Source organism: Rhamphochromis longiceps, linkage group LG13, assembly GCF_057381845.1.
Source record: "Rhamphochromis longiceps isolate RC_006_pf linkage group LG13, R_longiceps_female_GT1.1, whole genome shotgun sequence".
NCBI lineage: Eukaryota > Metazoa > Chordata > Actinopteri > Cichliformes > Cichlidae > Rhamphochromis > Rhamphochromis longiceps.
In genome coordinates, this window is record NC_140569.1 from 21,464,194 (window position 1) to 21,491,046 (window position 26,853).

Below are 26,853 nucleotides of genomic sequence, written 5' to 3' on the forward strand. Positions count from 1 at the left end.
CGTCATAATAAAATGTATAGATTATGTTATGGAGACTAGACGCACATACCCACACAAATAAAACCCACTGTCCATTCTAAATACAGACATTGATTTTTCCATCCGCTAAGGTAAGTCTTTGTGTTTTATTTTCGGTTTTGAAGATGGATGCATACAAATTTGACATACATGCAACATATATTCACTACATTTTTTGTTAATAATAAATCTAGCTCTGTAGGTGACTTCAAAACATTTTTCTAAAATTATGCAAAAGAAAATTGCATCATGTGCATGTACATATAAGGAATTGCGTATGTAGAAGGTTAGTCGATTGCACAAAAATAAAACCCTTTGAATTGTGTATAGTGTACAGTATGAGGCTTCTGATGCTTTGGTTTTATTACACTGTACCACACGCTCAGCTTGGACGTGGCAGAAGGAAAGCCACGGGGAGAGATTGAGATAATGCTGATGAGGCACAAATCTGCCATACGTGGAACACTGCTTCTAATTTGGGCCATGGTTAGCTGTCCCCCGTGTTGTACAGTGTGAAACATAGTCAATCCTTTTACATGCTGTGTGGTAAATCTAAGAACGAGCACAGAGCGACAGTGCATTCACTGTCTGCCATAAGCTTGTGAGAATATTGTGCATTATGTTGTCCCTCCCACCCCTTCCTCCCAAGGTGCTGCTGTGTCATGTTAACTGCTTTATACCCTGTTTCATGGGTAGCCTTTTGAGAATGGGCTTGTGAATGTGCACTGCTTTCAGCTGGTACACTGCCACCGGATTCCTGAAACCTTGTTTCCATCTAGCTCTAGCAAGCGGGGCATGCCGTAGGATAAGTCATAATACCACTGACCTACAAATCACCAGGGTATTTAATTGCACTCATCACAATAAACTGCCATGTGCAGCTTAAGAGAAACTGCAGGCTGTGCAGACAGGCTTACAGGTACAACTGTGCTATTTCTAAATTAGTATACTTCTAATGTAATTGCTTTCAGTTTCTGAACATGGAAATGTCTCTTCTCATTGTAGTGTTCACACGCCACAGGTTTTCTGTAAAGTGAGAAAGCGAATCCCTCTGGTAGCTGCCTTGTACATATTGTGCTACATTTTAAATGTCAAATTAAATGGATATTTAAAATACTCTACTATATTACAGAAGCCTGACTCACCCAGACTTTTAACTGAGTGTCATAGACGTGTAAAGATGACACATTTCTTCAAATAGTAACTTTTGGAGTCACCTCATAGTGTTTTGTTTGATACATGTGAGGTGACTTATAAGATGAATATCAAATTATCAAAAGTGATAATTTCACAGCAATTACAGGAGTTAAGAGTGTAGATATGATTCATGTCCTCACCCAGTGAAGTTGGCCATTGCTTGGTGCACTGTAAGACCGAATAGTAATAGTTTGATAAATGAAATGAGTTCCAACTACTTAAAAACCTGTTATAAGTTCATACACCTTTATTTTTTGAGTAGTTTGAACAAGTTTGTTTTTTCAAGTTATCAGTACTTGAATATATTGATTAGTTTCTGGCATTGCCCTCAAATAATTTGAGTTTTAACACTGACGTCACTTACGTGCCTACGTACGTACCTACGTGCGCCACCTGTTTCTTTATGAAGTGCTGGCAACCATCTTGGATTCCTCGCTTCGAGTGCGAATGCCCGCTCATTACTCCGAAAGAAACTTGTGGAACGTTAATATCCGAACAGAAATAAAAACATTTGTCAAGGGGTTTTTTGCGGCATTGCCTTTGACGCTGGATAAAGGAGGGCATGCTATGGTATGTTACGGACTTTTGAACTGGAACAGCTAACGCTCTGCACTTGGCTAGCTGCATTTACCGCCTTTGCAGCATCTTCAGGAGCGCTTTTGTGGTAAGTTTTATTTTTCTGAAACTATAGTTCTCCATTGTAATATGGGTTTTTATCGTCATAAATGTACAACTCTAGCAGGCATTTAAGAATTACATGCATGCGTCGTTTTATCCATGTTGGCTTGGCCCCAAAGTGTTTTGCATGAATTATGCTAATAAGCTCATATTTAGTATAACACATTATTAGTCCGAGCAGAGGCTGGGACTAATAATGTGTTAATAACTTTTCTAATCTCTTACTATTTTAAAAGAAGTCTTTAGAAGGCGTTTCTGGATTTGCAGATTATAAACTGCCTTGTGGTTAAATTGTTGAATCAATATGCACTGCTGCGCTGCTTCACACTTAGCGCATACGTGGATATTGACTTTGGCTAACCCATTTGCTAACTGGTGGAACTTAAAACTTACGTTTAGTTCTCTGGAGTTGTACATATTAAAACTGGGGCAGCAAAATTGTAGGCACAGGACATACTTACAAAAGCAGTGAATAATCATTACATAATTACGCGGTAGAACTTGGTTTACATTGCAAATAGTTATGTATACCAAGTTGAAATGTAGAATCTTCTGAACTGTAAAATTGTTGTGCCTGGTCTATTTTAGGTTAGCTTAAGGGTGAATCCATCAATAATATATTTACCAAACAGTTATTTTTTCGTTTTATTTTATTCTGATGCCCAGTGTTCATTAGTGAAAGACTTAGTTTTTTATCTGTCAGGGGCTGGGTCTGTGAACCAGCATTTTGAGTTTATTTTGTAGTTTTGCTTTCTTATGTTATATTGAAATGAGGTGAAGTTCTTGTATTGTTGTTATTATTAGTTAAGGTTTAGTTGAGTTCTGGGCTGGTTATGTTTCATCTGTGTCTCCTTGGTTATGTGTCTTTTCTGTTCTCTGTGTAGTCTGTCTTGTCTTCTGTGTTTTACGGTTATGTCCATGCCAGGGCAGAAGTAAATTTTCAGGGGTGAAGATGCTGTTTACCTTGACCAGCTAAGACTACAGATTGTAGATGAAGTCGAGAAAAGTGAAAAGAATCCTGATTACAAAGCTGATGCACACAACTTTGGCCTTGCAATGCAAAGAGATCATCAATGATGACCTACCAGTAGGTCAGATCCTGGATTGCTGGCCTACTCTGAAATCCCAGTCCCAGGTATGAATGTATATAGATGTATCTAACAAGGTGTATTTTATATCAACTCCTGTTATCTGGCCTGTCTGAACAAATTATGCCTTTGGAGTGTAAGGATTTTGATGTATTTTGCAAAGATTTATAGACTAATTGAAACTTGTAAACACAAATGTATCCTGTGTGTTCAGATCTGTGCAGAATTCCACAGGATTACAAACCTCCACCTGAAGAACCACTTTTATGCTGTTGGACCAACATGCTCCCCGGCTCCAGAGCTTATTCAGAAAGAAAGCTGTTTGCACAGGGAACGTGTCTGATGTCCTGTCTCAGCTCTTCAGAAGCTATAATCTCCAGGTTAGTGGGTTTTTGTCTTGTTTTTGAGCTTTATTTAATTTGATCAATTTTTCCAATTTTAATTACCATTCTTGACTAGGTTAGCCAATAATTTAAAATAAAAATTTTCTTGTGATGTAGGAACAAGCTGATATCCATGCCCAAAGTGCTGGTGTGCTTCATGCCCTCTCTGCCTATTTGTACGAAGACACCTCTACCTTCATCAAAACATGGGATGTAAGTTTTGGACAAAGTTGTGAACAATATCTTAGTAGCATCCTTGTTTAGATTTCTCAAAACATTATGACACTTTGAGAGTTTGAGAAGCATCTCCATGCTTGGATCTGTCTACAACAGTGTCCATGTCACATAATGGAAACACTACATGTTTTTAATGTGTGTAGACCTTCTATAATGTTCCTAGCCCAACCATACATCACTATACAAATGAAAAAAATATATAACTCCTATTGACTTTCTGTTGTTATTGCTACGAAGAGGTATGACTTTGCTTTACTAAAAGTACTATTTTTGTCAGTTTGTTTTTTCAAATCTTTGGTGTGTTGTGGCTTTTTTGTTGTTCAAACAATTGATTTCTGAGCTAGTAATAATCCAGAAATGTGACTTGTATAGATGAAACTAAGAGAAATAGGAATGCACTAACATGAAGTAATTTTGTTTTCTGTAGATGATGCATTCTGATAGACCAGATATTAGTGAAGTGCCACTTGGACGACTCCTGATCAGAGCCAATTCCAGCGATGCAACATTCTTCTGCCCTGAGAAGACTGCAGTTTTGGTCGAGGGTAACATGATCATTGTTTTCACCACCCTGGCTGATGCATTTCTAGTGATATTTGGACTCACCTACGCCCTGCACCTAAGCTACCCAAAATGTTTGGCCAACATTTTTGACTTCATTCAGAACGTTTTGATGGGTCTGGAGGGTGGGAAGTTGAAGCCCAAAGTGCTGAGTCTTAAAAATGATCTTTTGGCAGCAGAATAATGTCCAGGGTTCCTACACAGCCCTCAAGTGCCTGTTAAAGCAAGTAATTCAGTTTATCATGTTTCCAAGTCTGGATAAGTTTGTTTTTTTTTAAAAGAGAGAATAGAATAAAGAAATCTTTGCAGACTCTGTTTCATACTTCATTATCTAAAAGCCACATACAAAGTAAAAGGGGTGATTTTATTTTATTAATTTATTTTTTTCCCCCAACATCACTTGTGTTTTAGTTGATTTTGATTGTGTTTTTAGTCAGATAACTGTAAATCTATAGAGAAAATGAAGGACAATCTCACTACATTTCTGGCTTCTAGGTGGGATCTTGAATGTCACGTAAGGAACGTTCCTCCTGAACTATTCATAACTGACATAAGGCGCTAAGGAGGTTTATAACACTTTGTTTTATGTCTCTAAAGAAGTATTTTTCTATTTAATGTTTTATTGCTTTGTTGTTGAGACTGTGATTGCACTCTACAAATGTGCATTTTGCATAACCACAGTATTGGCATATTAAAAAGGTTACCAATTATATTTCAGTGTATTAGCTGCACTATACTATACTATTACTTTCATTCGGTTTTCCCACCTAATAATGCAGGATTTTCTTTTCCTTTTGTTTGTTTTTTAATAAACAGGCCATACTCATGTGTTAATCAAATTTGAATACTCTTAAAACATGTTGTGAATTTCTTTATTTCTAATATTGTAACCTTGTGCCAAAATTTCCGACATTATTCCCTATAAAATGTGGTGGATTTATGTCTTTGGGCTTTTTGTTAGAAAGGCTATGTGTTAAAGTAACTCAATAAATTTGTAACTTGAATTTATGTTTTCTGTCTTATGTTTTTACAAGTGTAATTATTTTGGGCACTTTTTTTATATCAAATTCAAAACACAGTAGATTTGGATATTACAAGCATTTGTTTTTTAAATTTTTGAGTTGTATTAGCTTAAAATGGTTAACATTTTGAAACTAAAAATTAATTCCTTAAAGTTACTTGAGCTAGATTTGTACTTGAAACTCAAAATATCAAGTAGAGAGTACTAAACCAAAAATGTGGATATAACATAAAAACATTTGTCAATGGTACTTAAAAATATTTATCTAAAGCTAATAAATAAAGTGTGTTTATTTAACTTTTATTTTTAAGTTTTAGTTACTTAAAATATTTTATGTAATCAGTTTCACCAAAAGTTTTGAGTAAAATTAACTTATTGGGTTTTACAGTGTGGTATTAATAGCAACGACTTTAGAGTTGAACAAAGATTTGCAAGTGTTTTGGATAAATGCTGTGAATCATAAATGGAACAAAGCCACACGAGGCAGAAAAAACTCAAGACAGAGATTTCGCATGTCAAAACCAACATCATAAACGCTAGAGAGGTGCATTAGCTAAATTCAATTCTAGTATCCCATCTAATCTCGCAATCTAGGAACATTTGATAAAAGAATATCTGTATTATTATCAGTATTTTCCAGTAATAGATATAGCTTAAAAGTAGCATATAGTGCTATAAGAGTGTGTTCAGGTCAATAAAAACGGTGCCTCAATTTTTCTGTTTAATTTAACCATCCATTTATTTTAACGCAAGTGCTTATTTAGAGTTATTATTGAGAGTTTGACAGTTTCTATAGCTGCAAATGCTGTAAGAGCCTATCAAATATGAAGAGGTCAAAGCTTGCATTCGTATGAGGGTATCCATGCTGTGTTTGTGTAAATGCAGAGTGCACAAGAAAACTCTGTTTAAGGTGGACTTGGGAATGGCGTGCATGTAATTTACAGACCCCAGCATCGCTATGCTCCCTCAATGACAGCTGTGTTTGGGAATTATTTAATTACCAAATGCATAAAATCCTAAAACGAACGTTTTGAGTGTAGGAGCGCATTTCAAAAGCACGTGTGTATGAACGAGAGACATCAGTACTGAAAAGAGAAGTTGGGACTCTGAGACAAACTGATGTGTACTTGGGTGTGGATCGTTGAGGACACCGCGAGCGCAGGCCAGTGAAAAGTCGGAAACATGATACAAATTACAGCTAGTATATGCAAAATTATTATTTAATTTTTTTTTTTATTGTGAAATTTGTCAGAAGCTTCAATAAACCCTCCAGTTTAAAGAAGTTGAATCTTCTAGGAATTAATTCATTATTTAGGCTTTACAGGGTTAAGAAATTCGTTTGTAGCATCAATCTCACATCTCAAACTCAACTCATTTTTTAATAATCTTTAGCCATCATAATAAAATGTTTTGTAATGGATTTTGAAATCCTTCGTTGCCTAACCATGGCTGTCATTTTTACTTCTGGCATCACAATGGCCAGTGTAGCAGCATGTGAAAACAAGGCGGACGAGTGGAATATGTTTGTTGTTGTTTTTTGATCAGGGCCTGCTTAGAGGTTGGGATGGTTATATCTTCCACATTTCTTCTGTCCTTACAGGAAAGTTGTCAATTTTGTGAGATGACAGGCAAAATGTGCCCATTGTCAACATATTTGTACAGCACACATATAAATGAACAGGTATAGATCAGTTAGATATAGCTGCAATTATATTATTCCAGTGATGCCTGAAATGTGTCCTGGGGACCCTGGTGGGTCATCGAGGTACTGCAGGTAAGCAGCAGTAATCACAGAAATTCAGTTTGAAATTACCCAAAGTCTGTACAGTTATATTATTATTTTATTAATATAAAAAGTGATTTATTAGTTTTTGTATTGAAGTTTGTAGTGGCAGGTGGGTCACATATTGACTTTAACACTTTAACTGCCTATGACTCGGTAGCATTAGCAATTTATACAAAACAGTCTATGTTGTTTATGTTGTTTTTAACACAGTTTTAAGGAACTACATAACGTACTCTTGTAGTTTAACTAGAATGAAGATTTAAGATTGCATGCGTCGCACTTAATTTGTGTTAGCACTAACGGGATAGCTTGTCTACCAGGTTATGTTAATGGTGACATGAATCCAGCTCCCATCCACACAAACATATATGCTTGTTCAGGATACCTAGTCATCGCATTTAAACATACTGAATACCTCAAGCATCATTTACAATGTACAGGCTTAATCTTAAAAATGGGCATATTTTAGCCCTCACCCATGATCTGTTTCTAAACCTAATCAGGTCGATTTGCTGCGCAACCATAACCATTAGTTTTTGGTGCATACTCCAATTAGTCACTAAAAGCAAGCAAAAATAAATGATTATTGAATGAAATCACATATCTATGTTTTACTGAAACTAAAACGCAGATAACAAAATAAACCAAAATGCTAAATACAAATCTCAGAAAATCTCCTTGGAACCCTACCAGCACCTTAAGCCACTGCTACCCCTAGCTGTCATCATGTCAGATGCCAGCAGCTTTGACAAGCAGCTTTGGCAGTATGACATGATATTTTGGGATGAGAACACAAATATTCATAATCATGCATCAAACTATAAAGTAAGCATTTGTTCTTGAGTTTGTATTTGTTATAATGTATGATAGTGTTGACGGAATCATAAGAAAGGCAGGCATGATGAAAAACAATAATATTCAGCGTTATGAACCAAAGGCAATTTAATGCACTATATACTTTCTTATCGTGGCTACAATCAGAATCCATGTGTGTGACAGTGTTGCAATAGAAAGTAAGAAATACTTTTTAGATAACATGGAGCAGCATGTCAGAGTGCAGAAACTGTCAAGACTTTTGTGCCTTCTTTATCTGACAGGTTACACAATATCATGCGGTGTGTGTTGAATCAACAACAGATGTTGCCTTTGTAAGTTCACATGAAACCTGGAAGAGTGTCTGTGAAATTCCTTTAGCTCTACTGACAGGATTAGTTTCTTAGACATTAGGTATACAGTATCTGTGGCAGTTTTTCTTTTCTTGGTGAATAGACACTAACTTCAAAAATAAGAAAAGCAGGTATACTTTAGTAAAGGTGGCCCTGAGTGTTAATTTCTGAAGGTCTTGATTCATACTTCTCCTGGAGGCCACACTTAAAGTTAATAACACTTTACAGTAAGTGGTCATCGTAATTTCTCATCATGTGAAATGTCAGTGGAAGTGTTATTTGGGATGCTGACTCAGAATTTTCAACTATGTTTGTCTGTAGGTCTTGGCATTTATATATAGCATCACCATCTGGTCTGAAAACCCCAGTCAGAGCCTGACTGAAGCTTATGCTGCATACAAATCACTAGCTCTTTCTTCCAGGCAATGTAAAGTATGCACATTTGAAATTAATTAACTGTATATCTGTATTACACTGTACTCATTTAAAAAAAAAATACAGCTTCTGCAACATTGTTCATGTATTTTCTTAAGTGTTTTAGCATTAACTTTTTAAGCTCAAGCAAATATCCCTGCTGACTAACCCAGATTCCAAAGCTTATCCACTAGCACAGTAAATAAACTATAAGAGGAAGCACACTTGGTTGAGGGTTCTAGTAGCTGCAGGCAAAAGAGCCCTGGGGGCTGACGACCCACGTGTGCAACTGTTCTGTGGAAAAAGAAGTGAGTGACCACTGCAGAGACAGCATAAAGTGGCAGCATGTACTGTATATGCACTGAGTCAAGAGGATGTAACTGGAATTCTGTCAAAACTATTTTCACACATACAGTGTCATCACTCAAGTTTCCTCATAACAACAGTGTGAAAACATGATTAATGCTAGCGCGAGGGTGAGCTAAATGAGTTAAGCGTCATCATAATAATTCATTAGTAAGCTATGACAGTATACCTATGTGTGTTTTTTTTTCTTTTTTTTTTGCACAAGCAGGTGATGTTCCTGGATTAGAGATTCACAGAACAAATACTGTGCTGTATGTAAATGACCGGGTCATCTTAGAAATAATTAGGTAAAATCCTCCAATAAACAATGGGGAAAAGTTTACAGTGCTAATTGTTAGCACTGATGCCTCACAGCAAAAAGATCCTGGGTTCAAAACCACCATCTGGATGAGGCCTTAGTGTGTGGACTTTGCATGTTTTCCCTGTATTTTCGTTGGGTCTCTCCGTCTACTCCCGCTTCCTCCCACGATTCCAACACATGCAGTTAGTGGAAAGCACTTTGAATCACCTTGTTGTTGAATTGTGCTATACACATAAACTTGCCTTGCCTTGCCTAGTGCGGTTAGGTTAGCCGGTGATTACAATTGCCTATAGGTTTGAATTTAAAGGAGAATGGTTGTCTGTCTCTCCGTGCTAGCCCTGTCACAGACTGACTACCTGTCCGGAGTGTACCCTGCCTCTTGCCCTGTGGCAGCTGGGACAGAGAAGGGAATGGACGGTCGGATGGACAGTCAGTTAAGAAAACAATAACTACTACATTGCATACATTTTAAAATTAGAGGTAATGGGCAGTAGACAAAAAACATAATAATAATAATAATAATAATTTAATAAATACATTCTTGTAAAAGTAAAACCATCCACATCTGCCTGCTATATCTGCAGTCTCTCTCACTTAACTGTAATTAAGTTTAAAGCCACACTTTGTTTGTAAGGTGCATCTATTATTGACTGTGATGTTAATTAATGCGGATGCTAGGTATAGCTGTTAGTAAACGCGTGTGAACTAAAATGTAACGATGTAAACAATTTTCTTTCATTTTCTTCATGAATTTAAAGGGACTAGTTACGTTGTTACACTTAGATTTTGTATATACTTGCTTGTCTTCAAGTCACGGAATTGGAACGTCGGAGCATTTTCTCACGGCTCATGCTGATCGTGAATCATAACAAAATCCCAAAGTAGACTTTGAAATAATAGTTATCAGTACGTTTCCCAACAAATATTTACTATAAAAAATGACAAGCATAAATTTCCCTGACCTAAAGAAAGGGTGACATAGAATGTAAAATAAAAAGGTTGGATCAATATGGACAAGGCTCATCTGGCTCCCCAGGTAGAGTGGAAGGAGATCTGCTCCCGATCAATAACGCTGGTTGATGCCGGTGAGAGACTGTAGTGATGAAAAACTCTATTTCTTGGCCCCCAGAAGGAAGTGGATGAATCGTAGCAGAAAATAGATTAAAGGTAGATACTTATACTTCAGCTGTAGACTTTGAAATGCATCCTTTGCATGGTGGCTTGTTTAGTTGTATTTTAGCCTTTAGATCTTGGATGATGGGCTTATTACTGGCCTTCACTGATGGAACGTTGCCAAGTGTTGTTAGAATGTACTGTAAATGGTTTAAAATTACATTTATCCTTGCAGTAGGTACTGTGAAATGAGACCTGCTAAAGTTCTACAAGTTTATAGAGTAATGTGTTGTACTGTGGTGCTGCTTTGTGTAGGTGATTTATGATAGCATAAACCATTGGTTTAGCCACCTTCAAAGAGATTGCTACCCCACCCCCAACACTTCATTCATCTTCTCCTTTTTACACTTTAAACCCTGAATGTTTCCTTCCAGATGTGTTAAAGACAAAGGATGACTCACTTATATAGAATCACTCTTACAGAATGACATATTCGTGTGTTTTTCTAAGATAAATGTACATGTATTCTCTTTCCATTGGCATTATAGTCATTTAAAGTATGATATCTATGGAAATAAACACAGATGTGATGGCCAATCCCTGATAATGAGAGTTTTGTGTCAAGATCTGATCATTGACATACATTTAACCAACACCACATCTGGTAGTTGGTTTATATGAATGATTATTACATTTAAATAAAAAAAGAACCCCCCACACGCATGAAAGTGATGGCCTTATCACTAAAATAATCTTTCATTTAAGTAAACTTTTTATGTGGACTCCCTCCTTTTCACCTACTGTGAGCAAGTTTGTGACATCATAAATACAACTAGCTTGAAACCAAGAAAACTAGTTTGAACTCTTTTTAGGTTGAGTAATGATCACATAAACATAACTCTTATAGGCTTAAGAATTGCTTGTTGTAATGCTGTCACCCAGAGTACAGGAGTCTTCTCTCTGCCGTCATGGCACTGTTATCTTATAGATGATCCCACCCCCGTCACTAGTTTCAATAACTATATTGTACACTAGGACATCCATTGACTGTGACGTTTGCCTTTGCTGATGCTGCTGTGTACTAGTTTGTATAATTGCTAATAATGCGTTACAAGTTACTATTGCAAAAAAGCTCATTAGATTACTGTTACTTTCCCGTAAGCACGCTGCGTTACTGCGTTACTGTGTTACTAAAGCCGTGATTTTTTTGCGAGAGTGTCTCATGACAATGACGTGAGTGCGACATTCGTGGCAACAGCTGTGTGCAGATCAACAATGGATAATATATAGAGTGCGGGAGAGTATGACCGTGCAGCGTTTAACGCGTGGAAGTACTGACCTTATTTTGAGTTTGATTCCGTAAAAAGTGACAAAAACATTAGCATCCTCTGCTCACTGCGTGGGAAGAAAACTTATTTTTACAGCGAAAAAAAACCCCTAAACCTCCGAGCAAGCACCGAGTGCGCTGCCACAGAATCTTCCACTGACCGCACCAGCGCAAACATCCGCCTGGCCCACTCCTGCTAAACAGGTGAAAATAGAGCAACAGGACCACTGAGTCTTTGATTTTATTTATTTTCTGCTGTGTTTCACTTGCATTTATTTGAAAGACTGAGTGTAAACACAAAAACCTATTTAATTTTATGTGCTAGAATGTGCAGAAAATAGGTTTAAATGTTAAACAAATTTCTTCCAGTCAGAGAATGTTGCATATAATTTAATTTTTGCTTGATGCATAAAGTTAAAAGATTAAAACTAATAAAACAAGTTTTAAAAAGAGACTTTTCCATTTGATTACATTTTGTATGATGGATTATGCAGAAAAAGTAGAATTGGGCTGAAAGATCTATCGCTTTATCACCTATAAAGCAATAGCAATAGGGGATAAATCATGTTTTAAAAAGTAACTAAGTAACTAATTACTTTTGGAAATAAGTAATCAGTAAAGTAATGTGATTACTTTTTGGGGGAGTAATCCGTAATTAGTTACTGATTACTTTTTTCAAGTAACTTGACCAACACTGGCCATCATTACATTATATACATTTTCCTGAGGAGGCTCTTTAAAGGTCTCTTTAAAGCTAAACAGATCTGCCTTCTTTCAATTATTTATTCGTTTAATTAATGAATAAAATGTAAACTTTAATTAGGACTCGAGAGATTTCGCGTGATTGTTACAACATTGGCTGAATATTTTTGTCTAGCTGACCAAACCGAAAGTAGATGCCTTTTCAGTGATGCATTGCAAGGAAATGGCAAGGCTCCCTGTGGGAAATTGAATAGTCCATTTCCAATTGAGTGTGCCCTGGAAAATCCATGGGGGTCAGTGGCAATTTGTCTCAGAAGGTCTACACTGAGAGTCATTATGCTCAAGACCAACATGTCCCGAGGGACAAAACCATTCTTTAGAGGGAGAATTGTATTCCCTTTTGATAAATATAAAATATTTCCTTTCTCTTTTTGTGCTTTGTCTTCAAAATCTGTAAGATTTTCTCCCCATTCAAAAAAGAAACGTGCATGGCAGTGTAATGAGCACAATGGAACACTTTTTACCATCATAGTGAAGCAGTTTCTCATTAACCTCCGTTTCTGAGTACCCCATCTTTGTTGAACAAGTTGCTCATGTCCCTTGTATAATTATAAACAAAGTCCTATATCTATGCCACTCCAGTGAAGCTCAGATTACAAGTGTCATGAATTTTAATGGACACAATGTGCTGCGATCAATCATTATAGTTTGCTTATGCTTTCAGCTGGAGGAGAGTGACTTTTAGACAAATGTTTCCTGTTAGGCAAACCTCTGATTTCTTTTTTCTTTGTTGCTGCCATGCAACCTAATTTCCATTCATACCTGATAGTTAGCCACTTGTGGTTTTGTGATGGAGGATCAGAATAATGACTTCCGTTGAGAATGCCGTTAAAGACTGCACATGCATATATGATGATCAGTGCTAATTGACTGCTAAAAGGTAAGCTAGAACGGGGTTACTTTTGGTCATATTAACAAAGCAACTCTTCATTAATGAGAGAGTGCTGGGGTTTTTCATTCCAATTAATTTTGTTATCGTAAATTCAATTTAAAGCAATATTATTGGTCATTAATTATATTGAAACATTTATGGATGAGATAAAATTAATGAACTACCTCAGAAAATATTCCGCAACCTTTCTCTGTTACACTGCATTTCCAAGTAAAACACTAGAATGAACTGTAAATATACGATTTAATATTTATTCATAGTGTTCAGGAAATGAGCAACTTATACAAAATATCTATCTTTTACTTTGACATTTATGTCATAAAGCCAAAAAAATAATCACAATAATCTTACTTCTTAATGGCATGTAATGAAGACATGTTGTTTAAAACATGTTTACACTTTTTTTTTATTCCTATTTAGACATTTCAGACCATTTAAGTAATTATTCAGTTCTGTAATGTCTTTAAATACTCTCTCAGAGCTTTGTAACAAAGTAGCGTTGAATGATTACTATGTTCAGAAATATCTTTTTTTGCTTTTACTGCTGATGCTTGTCTAAGTAATGCTTTTCACTTGGGGGAAAGTACATGCATTTGCTTCTGTGCTATTCATTTGCCCTTCTCTTTCATTTCCTGCTATGCCTTTTTTCCCCTGTGTGGTTCTTGGATTCAAATCACCTGTGCTTTGCCCACATGTCCTCAGAGAGACAAAGAGAGAGAGAGAGTTTACACGGCTGCACTTGATCCAGCTCTATCAATGAGAGTCTAGTTATCAGTGCATTTTTATTTGGTTTGTGGATGAGAGCCATCTCAGAGAAACATCAAAATGGCATCACTACTCCTGTTTTTCATTTCATTTTTGTTTTAGAAAGTTAAGAGGAGCATGATGATACTCAGCAATGAATGTAGCTCATAAAATTGGGCCTTAAAGGAACAGAAAAATACATTTTATATCAGCTGACTTGTTTTTATTTTATTTTTTTAATTTATTGTTTTCCCTGTAATTAGATCTGTCCTCTTTTCCTGAAACCTCACAGTGAAAGTGATTGTAAATATACATTTGCATGCTTGAAAAATAGAATGATCACTTCGTTTTAAAAAAAAATCACATGGCTTTAGCATTAGCATTTCGAGCATTATACAGATTAGTACATGTCCATGGTACAATATTGTTTGACCTTTTTGTGCTGTTGGCAAACATATGTAAACTGAATATAGTAAAAAAAAAATGGAAGTGGTAGAAGTTGTTTATATGCTAAAAATAAGTCATTTAACCATTGCTAGGTGGTTTCTAGGCATGTCTTGGCACCATAATATATCATGCCCAGTTTTCTGTATATATTAACTAGAAGTTATTGTTGTGAAATTGAAAAATTAGATACTTTGAGAAGGTGTTATAGGTGCGTAAATTTCAAAAACTGGCGTTATTTGCACGTATATGGATCCTGCATCTCTTAACTCATTCACTGCCATTGACGTCTATAGACGTCAATTACGCTTTTCAATGGGAGGGGCCAGAATACAACCTCGGGCAGCTTGTCAGTGAATTTTATTTTTTCATATATTTGTAAATAAATTGTTTTGATAAAACATAACCTTTCTCAGTGTTATTTCTGTTTTATAGAAGTGAAAAACTATTTTATATGTTAGAGGTGTCACAAAGCAAGAAATATTAGTGTCAAAGGCACTTTTCTGCTTGAAATGTATTTTTCACAAAAAGCTCGTTTTCTCCCTTTTTTTGGTCAAAACAGGCATTTTTGGTGGAACCCACCTCTCTTCTACAGCTGATTACTAGAGAATGGAAAATGGTAGAAACAAGCTTTTTTTTTTGGATGAAAGAAGAGAGTCTGTTCTTCATTTTGGTAGGTTCAGCGTTTATATGATCATAACACACAGTTTTCTGTGGCTCTTCAAAAATGAGTAAAAATGCTCAAAAACCCTGGCAGTGGGGAGTTACCGGATTTGAAAATGGCTGGCAGTGAATGAGTTAATAGTTTAAGAGAAAAAAACGTACAGACAAAGCTTCTTCTTCTTCTTCTTATCATTATCATCATCATTATTATTATTATTATTATTATTATTCTACAGTCAGAAGTAAGCATGGATCGTACTTGTATGTACACAAAAATAAAAAACACTTCTGACTTTTAAGGATGACTGGACCCAAGACTGTTGAACTCAGATTATATTAATGCATGACCTCCTTGCTACAAACTAAAGGTTCAATCCTATATATTTATTTTATTATTTTGTATATTATAGTATACTTTATTATATTGTTTTTGAAGTGTTAGGGTGAAAATCTAAAAGTATTTGCCTTCTCTTTTATTAAACGAATGGAGAGCAACAAGTGTATCACATTATACAAGCTGTGTCTTTATGAGTTAAAACTGTTGGTTTCCCTCTAGTGGCATTCACACCTCTCATAAATTATAGAATAAACTCGTGGTTTCATTTGGAGTTATTCCCTTTAGTGCACTAATAACCTATCACGTTTCTTTGTGATCTCAGTTTTAGTGATAAGTGCGTTTGTACAGGCTGAAATTTCCCACAACAATTAAGCTATGAAAGGAAGGATTATATTACACAATCTCAGTTGTATGTCTGTACATTGCAACAAAAGACTAGAAAAATAAGAGCTTAAATCAAGTTTTTTTTTTATAGTTTTAAATAGAACTGACCAATTTTACCTTTTATTAATGCTTAATATTGCTCATGTTTCTTGATACGCTGTGCTGTTGTAGTAGGATTGCTTTAGATAGCCTTGCTGTAGTAATTCACTCCCTGTGAAGGTCACAGGGGAGCTGCCAAAATGTCCATGTTCTCATGAACGTGCTAAAGCTCCCAAAGATTAAAGTGGTTGTCTGAATAAACCCATGCTACACCATTACTTTTCAGTTTTGTTCACAGTCAGTTGTTATTTATCCTTGGACTTTATCATTTTGAGTTTATGGGACTAGATTTTCACATTACTGGGACTCAAAGTAGCAACACAGCAAGTCTTTAAATTTACCCTGAAAAGTAAAATAGCATTTGTGGATGGCATCAACTTTGAGATTATCCAGAAACAAGCAAGGCTAATCATTGAAAATCCATTATTTCAGGTAGCACTTTAATCTCTCATAGACCGACTTTTGTGTGACAAACACTTACTTTGCTCTGAGTGCAGCAGATTGTACACTGATGTTTATCATATTTCTTCTATTATGTGGGAAATCATTATCCCTGAGCTCTGCTAAAAATGTTTTTTTTCGGCATTGTTCTGAAGTGTAGAGTGCTCGACAAGCGCTGCAGTTAGTGCCTGTTAGTTTCACTGCGGTTTTGTAATCACAGGCAAGATTTCACGTAAAAATACTATGACATAGTGAGGGTGTGTCACAGGGCCATCCTATCCTAGCATAATTGAGATCACACACATTTTTCCTGCGTGCTAAATTAATATCTGGCTTTCAGGATGTTCACTTCACCCACAGGAAATTAAAAAGCAAAGTTTAATACAAGTTGTCTGCAAAACCACAGAAAGCCAGGGTAATGTTAAAAAAAAATCTCCCTTTCACATTCTCTGTCAGTCTTCTCCCCATGTTAAGTATAAACAGACAATAATTTATTCCTGCATAAATCAAGTTTTTAGTTAGCAAGTTAATGTAGATCTTGCATATCTGATTAAACTAATGCCCTACTGAACAATGATCAATGCAGTTTGTGCAAATGCTAGTATAGCTCTATATACATTTGAAATACTGTAGCTACACTGTTTTGTTTTCAATTGTTAAATTATAAATGATGATGCTACATCAAGTCAGAATATGTCTTTAGTTTTACATGTTTTCTGTCTTTGAAATAGAAGTAATAAAAGTATGACCATATTTGAAGATCACTTGGCCTGATTGGTAATAAATATATATAATAAACCAATGACTAAATAAATAAGAGGCCGGTCATGTCATGTATTAAACATTCTTGCATGTACATCCAAGAAAAAGTGAAAGTAATTTATGCACAATAGCACAAATGGTTTGATAATTACGGTATATGTTAGGAACCCCAAGCAATGTGTGAAAATAGATTTTCATATAGTGTAATACACTGTGCTAGAACACAAAAAGAAACATAACTTTAAAATAAATTTAGTAATATTGTTGCTATTCTGCGTGGAGTTCAAGGGGCTAAACCTATAATGTGCAGATATATGCACATGATGTAAAAACATCCTGGAAAATTGTAAATATTTAAACATTATAAACAACATAATAAGTAGAAAGTTTAAAAAATGAAAGTTGGTGTCAAAACATTCATCACATATTTGTGTAGGTATTGACTGAATGTCTTAAATTGGTTGAGTTATATTTGCATCATTATCTGTGATTGTCATTGTCATGTTTCTAAGAGAATAATGCATGTAGCATTTAACAGAGTAAGAGCTGCATTTGCTGTTAAGGTGTAATTCAGAGGCTATGTCAGTGACTAAAATAGGCTTGCAGATAAGAGCTAAGGATGCCTTGCACATCATTAAGTGTGAAATATAACAACACGCCCCTGAGCTGCCTACTGTTCCCCTAGAGAGACGACAGCTAGATAGGGCTCCACACAATAATGGCTTAGAGAGCCACAGACCTACCTTGCTCACATTGCTGCATCTTAAAGCTGCTTTGATGGAAAGTTTTGCAGCACAACACTACATGAAGCTTCTTGTAACAAAAGTAGAGAATCCTCAAATGCTGTTTCACCTCGGGTCCAGTAAAGCTGCGATAAACCTGACGGAGTCCTGATTGGCTTCCTGTTCCACCTGATGGTATGTCTACAGAGAAAATCTTTTAGTCAACTATCTGAGGGAACAGAAATACTTCTCTTTTAATCAAGTTGGCCCTATACACATTCAGCATTTCACTCCCACTCTGTGCCTCTAAGCGTGACCCAAAGTGTATTTTTACACTCCAAGTCTATTTTCCTGCATTTTACGGGTGTAACTACAGTGAATGTGTATTGGGCTCTGAGTGCTTTTAAAACATGGGTGACCTACAATTCAGTACTGCGTCTGAAAGCATCCTGTGTAAACGCAGACAGAGCACCGAAGCAGCTGCTGCTGCTCTGATAACATGCTGCTCGCATTACGCCTCCAGTATAGACACGGTGTAAATATCTTCTTATACAGGTACAGCAATGCATGAGCCTTGAGCCTACCTTGAGGCAGATTATCAGCGAAATTATTTCCAAGTACTCCTTGAAAAAAGAGAAAAGAAACATTGCATTGGCTAGAAAATTGACATTTATCCTCTAAAAGGCAGGATTTCATGCATCTGTGCTCCATCTTTCCTTTTCACTCTTATTTGTGTGAAAGGCCTGAGTACTTTGTTGTGAAATGGCATGCTTATTTCAGAGGTACGGTGCGTTTGGCTTTAAATGTTGGCAAGGCGGCATCATTGTCATTTTGTCAGCTTTTAAATATAATCAAATTCTACCTCAGTGAGTCATTTCATTACACACTTGGAACAGTGAAGTAATTAGCTGCAATATAACACATTATCAACAGCAAACAGCCCAAAGACTTTAATTTACTATATACGTGCAGCATCTGTGTTCTCTGTCATGATACACGTAACCCATCTGCACAATTTTACACAAAGACTCATTCATGTCATAGGACCCCTCATAGTCATGCATTACAAAACAAATCAAGAACATACAACAACAGACCAAACAAGATAAGCAAGAAACTAAATGCTATTTATGTTGACATCACTGTTTTCCAATCTTTCCAGTATCCCTCCCACTGCAGCACCCTAGGGATCTTCAGATGGGTAAAAACAAGTCTCCTAACATTGTGGTTTTTCAGACTGCTGACAAGCTGTTCTCTGGCTATTAAATCCATTTCTCACTGTCAGTGGAGCTGGAGTAGCTTAGATTTAAATGACAAGATGCTGGTGCTCCTACTGCTCTGGGACCAGTATATACACCGAGGGCCTCAGAGTCCGCACTGTTCATTGTCTCAGGACTGATGCACTGTGGGATTATTGGGAACTAAAGTTCTTGAGGATTTTTTTTTTTTTAAAGTGACGTTAGGGTTTATAAATTATTTGCCACAAGTAATTCTCCACTGGTGACACAAAAATGTCAAAATGTTTGGATTATGATTTCCTTGCAGTGACAATATTGTCGTTAATTAGCTGATGATAAGCATCATTTTCAATTACAGAGTTCCCATAATAGGGTGCCATGCTAGTGGCTACTCTACAGGGGAGTGTTAGACAATTAAATTTAATGCAAGCTGCATCAGAGAGCCATTGGACTGTAATGAAAGTGGACTGACACCAGTGTGTTTGGCTGTTTGATAAAGAACACACAACCAAATTGTGGATCATTTTGAGGTTTTACTGTGAAGTAGATCGCTGACGGATTCAGCAACTGACCAAAAGTTATTTGGCCCAGATTTCTTGTAAAACTCTGATAAAGATGACTCAATAAGATTGTAGGTTTTTGACAGTGTCGGTGCACAATGAATAGCACAAAGACATCCAACAAAATAACAAAGAAAGAAATTTGTTAAGGGTTTCCATATTAAACAACCATTTATTGTATGTTTATACAGTCAATGAATATGTTTAAGAACAATTTCAAATTAAGATCCAATCTCAAGGTTTTTTTTTTAGCATGAACCCAAGTGTTTGCCTTGCATTGTACCCAAGCATAATTTTCACCTTCCCCACTCCCCTTCGAGTCTTCACTTAGTTTATGATCATTGCATTTCTTGTTATGTTATGTAGCCAACTGTGACGTAACCAAAGCCCTGCAGCCTTTTAAAATGATGCTTCAGGTTCCCCGGTGGCCGCTGTAGTTAAACATGATAGGTGTCGCCGCAAAGAAATAAAAGCTCTGCGACAATGCTGGTATAGGAATAGAAAAAGTTGAAAAAGGAAACAAAGCTATTGATTAGTTTTTTTTTAAGTCTTCTCCAGGAAATGTCATCTTTTACACTGGCTGCCTGTCCGTCAGAGGATAAACTTTAAAGTTCTGATGCTGGTCTATAAAGCCCTGAATGGTTTAGGACACAGGTGTCGAACTTCAGGCCTCGAGGGCCGGTGTCCTGCAGGTTTTAGATGTGTCCTTGATCCAAGACAGCTGATTTAAATGGCTAAAATACCTCCTCAACATGTCTTGAAGTTCTCCAGAAGCCTGGAATGAACTAATCATTTGATTCAGGTGTGTTGACCCTGGGTGAGATCTAAAACCTGCAGGACACTGGCCCCCGAGGCCTGGAGTTTGACACCCCTGGTTTAGGACCAAAATACATCAGTGACCTCCTGACCCAGTATGAACCTTCCAGATCCCTCAGGTCATCTGGATCCGGTCTTTTATCAGTTCCCAGAATCAGAACCAGACACGGAGAAGCTGCATTCAGCTTTTATGCTCCTTATATCTGGAACAAACTCCCAGAAAGCCTCAGATCAGCTGAAACACTCAGTTTATTTAAATCCAGGTTGAAGACTCTCCTATTCTCAGCTGCATTTGAATAAAGCACCAAATCCACATTTTTAGCTTAAATTTCAAAACTTACATTTAACTACTGATTTTATCTACTGTTCTGATTTTATCTGTTTTGATTTTATATACTGTTTTGTTTGTTTGCTTGTTTTAATCAATTTTAAATCATGCTTTTTATTTGTTTTTGTTTCTAATGTCTCTGTAAAGCACTTTGAATCACCTTGTTGTTGAATTGTGCTATACAAATAAACTTGCCTTGCCTTGCCTTTTCAAACTGCAGCATCTCCGTCTGTATAATGTGAGAATCTCTGGGCTCCTGTGCTGATCTATCATTGAAATGATGGTAAAAGATAGTTCACTTATGTCTTCAACCCCGGCATACCGTATGTGCCAGGTTAAAAAAAAATGGAGATGTGCCCAGCCAGTCAAAAGGACGTTCAAATGAGTACTTAACAAAGCTATTTGCAGGATGCCTGTGTTTTGCAGAAATATTAGGTCCTGTGCTTGGCCATGAGCCACCTCTTCAAGCAGGCCAGGCCACAGTACTCAGTGATCACACTAGTCAAACAAACTGGACTTTTGGGGTCAAATGTGCTCTGACATGATATGCATTGCATTGTGTGATTACACTTTTAGAGTGGATCAGTTGATGGACTGTTCTCATTATCAACCTATTTTTATGCCCGTCCATTTTTCTGCAGTGTTTTTAGTAGCCCTTGCATTTTTGGCTCAAATACAAAGCAGAAGCTCTCATTTAAATTAGCAAAAGCAGTTTTCTCATCTGTAAAAATGTAAACGTTTTAAAAATGTTTTTGTCAAGGACAGCATCGGTCCACGTGATTTAATTGTACCTAAATGAAAAATAACAACACTGAAACCACCGCAAACAATAAAACCATTTCACGTTTACTTTCTAGCATGCAAACATAATTAGAGTAACACACACACATATTCACACACACACTAACCCCGCAGTCAGAGATTGATAAGAGGAGAAGTAAGCTGACAAAGGATTTCTAGTATCAGAATGATTGTTATGAACTTTATCTTGAGTCTTATTTGAGAAACAAATGGCCCTGTCATCAAGAACACACCATCTATAATTCTTTGTCCTTTTTATCCATAAACAGTTATTCTGCCTATGCCGGCCTTGGTGCCAGAAGATAAATAAGGGGAATTAATTTATGTCAGGATGACAGGAAAGCACTGCTCTGTTTGGCAGGAAAAACAGAGCAGAGAGTGTTATTAATGACTCGATGTGTGGACTGCAAGGACCACAGTCGCTCAAAAGGAGGTCAGAAGAGAGGGAGGCGAGCCGGGGGGACAGGGAGGATGGAAACAGGGTGCTAACGCAAGAATAAAGGGAATATTCAGTAAAGTGGCAGATGAAGTGAGGAAACCAATCTTTGGGATGTTAGAACACCCACCACCACTCGGTATTCTTGCTTGTCCTAGTTTTTAATGTCACCAGCCTTGCACCAATCCTCACCATGCAGTGGTGCAATATAAATAATGGGCTTTATAGTGCTGACTGGGGAGGCATTGTGTCGAGGCAGCAGTCAGGTCTGTGGAGCCGTGATCTGACCACTTAAACGCAAAACTGTTACTTTTGTGGCCTCGTACAGAACATAATTCATAACTTTCTGAGTGTGGAAATTGCCTGTGAAAATTATTCCTCATTAGAGTTCGTTATCAGCCAACAATTGTCATGTCGTTTGCGATATTAATTGGAAATTAGATTCCGTCACAGTTCTGTGTATTCCATCAGTGATCATTTGACGGAGAAATTCACGACTGCGCCTTCTCCTCTTTTAAAACTAATTACAATACTCTGAATTCTGGGATTTTACAGTAATGCATTCTTTTCTGTGGCAACGTTAAAATGGTTTTGGTTATTTCATATTTAGAATTCCTGTTTTTGATTGTTTCCGGGTTTTTTGTGTCTTTCTCTTGCTGGTTTTAAGTTGGTGGAGCTTAACGAGAAAAACAGGTATTTCTGTGAAGTTGATCTTTAGGAATCTCAAAACAAACTCAGATTTAAAAATATATATATATTTTTTGATTTTCTGTCATTATCACATGACTCAATGTCCCAACCACAGCATTAAAATCCTGATTTGTAATATCCATACCTAGACTGAAATTTAAAATACAGCTTAAAATAAACAGTTTAGAAGCTGGTGTAATGAAAGCCATTCATTATTGATTTTTAAAACTTACTAGGAGTCACACGGTCACTGAGGATGCTAGGAATCCAGTTTTCTAGGCATTAATATATAAAATAAAATTGAATATTGAAAATATTATGTGTTTATACACCTCTTTGCATTCAGTTATTAGTTATTATTAACTTCTGGCTCTCTTCTACAGCATGTCTTTGTCCTGTCTTCCTCCCCTCACCCCAACCGGTCGTGGCATATGGCCGACCCTCCCTAAGCCTGGTTCTGCTGTAGGTTTCTTCCTGTTAAAAGGGAGTTTTTCCTTCCATCTGTCACCAAAATTCTTGCTCATAAGGGGCAGTGTTGGGAAGGTTTCATTTAAAATGTATTCCACTACAGATTACAGAATACATGCCCCAAAATGTATTTTGTAATGTATTCGGTTACGTTACTCAATGAGAGTAACGTATTCTGAATACTTTGGATTACTTAATATATTATCATGCTTTTTACAACTACATGAATGTACTATTGCTGTGTGATTTATTACTATTACTGGAGGTAAAGGGACCTCTGGCTAATACGTTGGGTTCCGTGTTGGGAATTAACATTTAGGATTATCATTAGATGTCAGTCAAGTTTTGAATTGGTATTTGTTTTTTGTTTTTTTTATATATATCATCCCTTTTCATTTTCATCTGTTTTAATAACAGGGATCTAGAAGTGAGTCGCAGTGGTCAAAAAGCAGGTAAAATACAGTTCTGCATTTGTTATAAAGAACGATAAAAGTGAAGTAACCAGAATAGTATTATTCCCTTTAATATTAAACAGGATAGAGCAGGGAATAATGCAATGTAAGACCATGTGTTAATTACCAGAAAGTAATTGTCATTTCTATGCAATGGAAAAGACTAATCCAGTCAAATTTCTTTTCCTCAAAGCAATAATGTTTTCACTAATGATGTCCATTTGCACCGCTGCTAAAGTAAGAGGTTGGATTCCATTAGTGATACAAAGTATCACTAAGTTCACAGGTAGTCTACAAATTGCAGCTTGTGTGTGTATTTAGCTACACTAAATGTTGAAAATGGGATATTCACATTTGTTTTTGTTTATTTTTTTTCATGTAGTATATTTCTAATATCAAAGTGCTTGCTGCAATAGTGTTGCAATCAACTGTAAACGGAGGCTTTTACTGTGTCCCTGTTACTATGTTTACCCACATTAGCTACAAGCTGAAAAAGCATTAATTAGGCAGGTGAATACAGTTTCACTTACGTGTAGTTGTTGTTCATGCCACGCTTTTTAGTTAGTGCATGTTCTTAACATGTGCCTCATGAGTAAACCACGTCTTTATGACTCACGTGTGGAGCAGTTTCAAAATGATCACCTAGTGCACAGAAATTAACAGCGGTGGTAGTTTTTTAAATTGTTTTTAAAAATGAAATATGTTATATTTTCTTCCTAACAACACTGTTTAGCTACAGAACAGAAACTACCATCTTATGGTCCAGTAGTCTAAAATTGTAAACGCATGAGCCTGCGCTCTGCTAATCCTTGTTAGCTTTCAACAGCATCAGTATACCATAGTTACATGTTTGTCTGGCTGAAAAGGTACACACAAGTTTGCAAGAATCCCTTCCAAAAGTTACATTTCCTGTGAAAAACAACAAACGCTGCACCTTATTCAAAAAATAGATACTGTGGGTATTAATAATAGATGTTTTGCGAACAAAAAAAGGGTCATCTGTACATGTATCTTTACATTTTGCATTTTTAAACACCACCCAGTGTCTCTTCAGGGGCAACTGATGTAAGCAAGCATGAATCACTGCTGGTATAAGAAACGCTGAGACACTGAAGCCTCACTGCTGTAAAATTAGTGTTTTGTTTCACTAAAAAACAAAGCACATGTAAGAAAATAAAATGTTTTTGCAAAAACAATATATACCCTAAGGCCCCCAAGATGTCAACACTGAATAAGACCATGGAGTGAAGATGAGTTTAAATCAGGAACATTTGGGAAAAAGAGATGATGCAAATATTTATTTTTTCCACATGGTTCTTTAACAAGGAGGTAAACAATCAACAAGACATTCACTGATTCCGTGTCAAATACACAAAAGGGATTTGGTAAATAGAGGTTTTTAAAGGATTTTATTTGTCCTGGAACTGCGGCACAAAGTTAGCTGTGGTATACACACACACACACAATCTCTTTTATCGATGCTAACAGCAGACTCGTCTTATCTTGCTGTGGCAATTTAACTGTGTTTGTATCTTTTGAAATCAGATTGTGGTTGCCTGTAATTTTATTTTGCAGTGTCTCTCTTTACCATGCAATAACAACTATTTATTTTGGTTTTGCCAGCAATTGAATTTACTCTGGCTTTCTTTTGGAAGGGGTTTATCAGTAGCTTTCATTCTGAGTACAGTGCAGAAATGTAAACAGACCTTTAGCTAATATAGGAAAAACCTAAAGCAGCTGGTCAAACAAACTTGTAATTCTAAATCTGTGTGCGAGTTGTTGTTAAGTATTTGATATTTTGGGGTTGTTGTTTTTTTGTATTTTCTACCCGAGAGACATTTAAATAACTCTCTTTTGAGTCTTTTATGCATAAACTGCACAATGAGGGGTGTCTAAACAATTACAGGAAAGATAAGCTTTTAGAGTCTGTCACTGAAATTAATTCTGCTACACTCATATTAAGTGCTATAAGTGTGGAAACCACTTTGCTAATTGTGCATGGCAGTGTGTGATATGCTTTTTACAATATAAAGGTCAAGCACGCACTTCACATTTGTCGCTGTGCGTGGGTGCGTGCTTGAGGATACCATCTCCGTAGCCTCTTCAGCCATGGAGAATAGCCACACGGAGAATACAAAGTGGCTTACAAAAGCTTGGCTGACCTCACACACATCTGGCAAACATGCATATGATAGAGGCTTTTTGTGCCTTTGTTCCAAAGTATAAAAGATTGTTTGCGAACACAAACGTGTGACTGACTTACACAAATACGGAACAAATTTGTTAAAGTTAACAAGACTGAACAGTTATTTGCAGACATGACCGCATTTGTTTCCGAACAGAAGAATCTGTATAGTAAAAGTGCAGCCGAGACAGGCTGTGCATGTTTGTGTGTTCACAATGATCTGACAACAGGCACACAGTTTACATACCCGAGATTGCAGGGGTCTTGACAAACATGCGATTACTCCTCAGTAATTAGCTTGTTGGCATCCCTGTGGTTAAAAACAAGGGTGGTAATTATGATGAGGAGGTCTTGGGACTGCTGTCTGCTTCTCTTCCAAAGACACAACTCACCGGGGGATAAGACAATGAGACAGGAACAGGAGGGCATAGAGAAAGAAGGAGGGTGGCATGTGTTGACTGTGTCCATGCTTTCACAGAAGACAAAACAACTTTGTAATTGCCATGCAAGAAGACTAGACATAGGACACAGATGCAGGAATTATGCGACTGAAAGTATAAAAAAAGAAAGTAACCTTTTCAAAGCTGTTTAGTATTTAGTTAGGATGCTGAAAATAATAATAATTTAAACTAAATGTGGATTCCAGAATAGACCCAAAATTACAGAAATTCAGTGCAGTCGGAATACTTTTGTTTGTATATTACCCTTTGAATACACTTTTTTTGTTGTGTATGTCAGTTGGATTAATGGCTCACAGTGTCCAGCAGGCTGTGTGGAGCATAGATGTTCTGTCAAAGTCAGAGGGCCAGAGGTTCACTGGGGGCAGATGAAGATCCATCACAGGCTTGACTATTGCTGGTTGGACCACTAGGCCACCCCTGAACCCAGAAGGCCCTATTTGGTGCAGTTGCTTGGCAACCCTTGCTGTAATTAGTCCTGAGATGTAGCACCTCAAGTCAGATACCCAGTCTTC

At 36.7% G+C, this 26,853-nt stretch overlaps 1 protein-coding gene and 1 long non-coding RNA gene across 2 annotated transcripts in view; both read left to right on the forward strand.

Annotated features, from left to right (window-relative positions):
- The window catches only part of LOC146655798 (neurexin-1a-like), a 282,074-nt gene that overhangs the window by 23,638 nt on the left and 231,583 nt on the right, over positions 1-26,853 (forward strand). The window lies entirely within an intron of this gene.
- On the forward strand, positions 1,400-5,144 carry LOC146655799 (uncharacterized). The gene is made up of 5 exons (XR_014914365.1): positions 1,400-1,879; positions 2,778-3,028; positions 3,196-3,361; positions 3,482-3,577; positions 4,029-5,144. It is a non-coding gene; the product is annotated as an uncharacterized LOC146655799 (long non-coding RNA).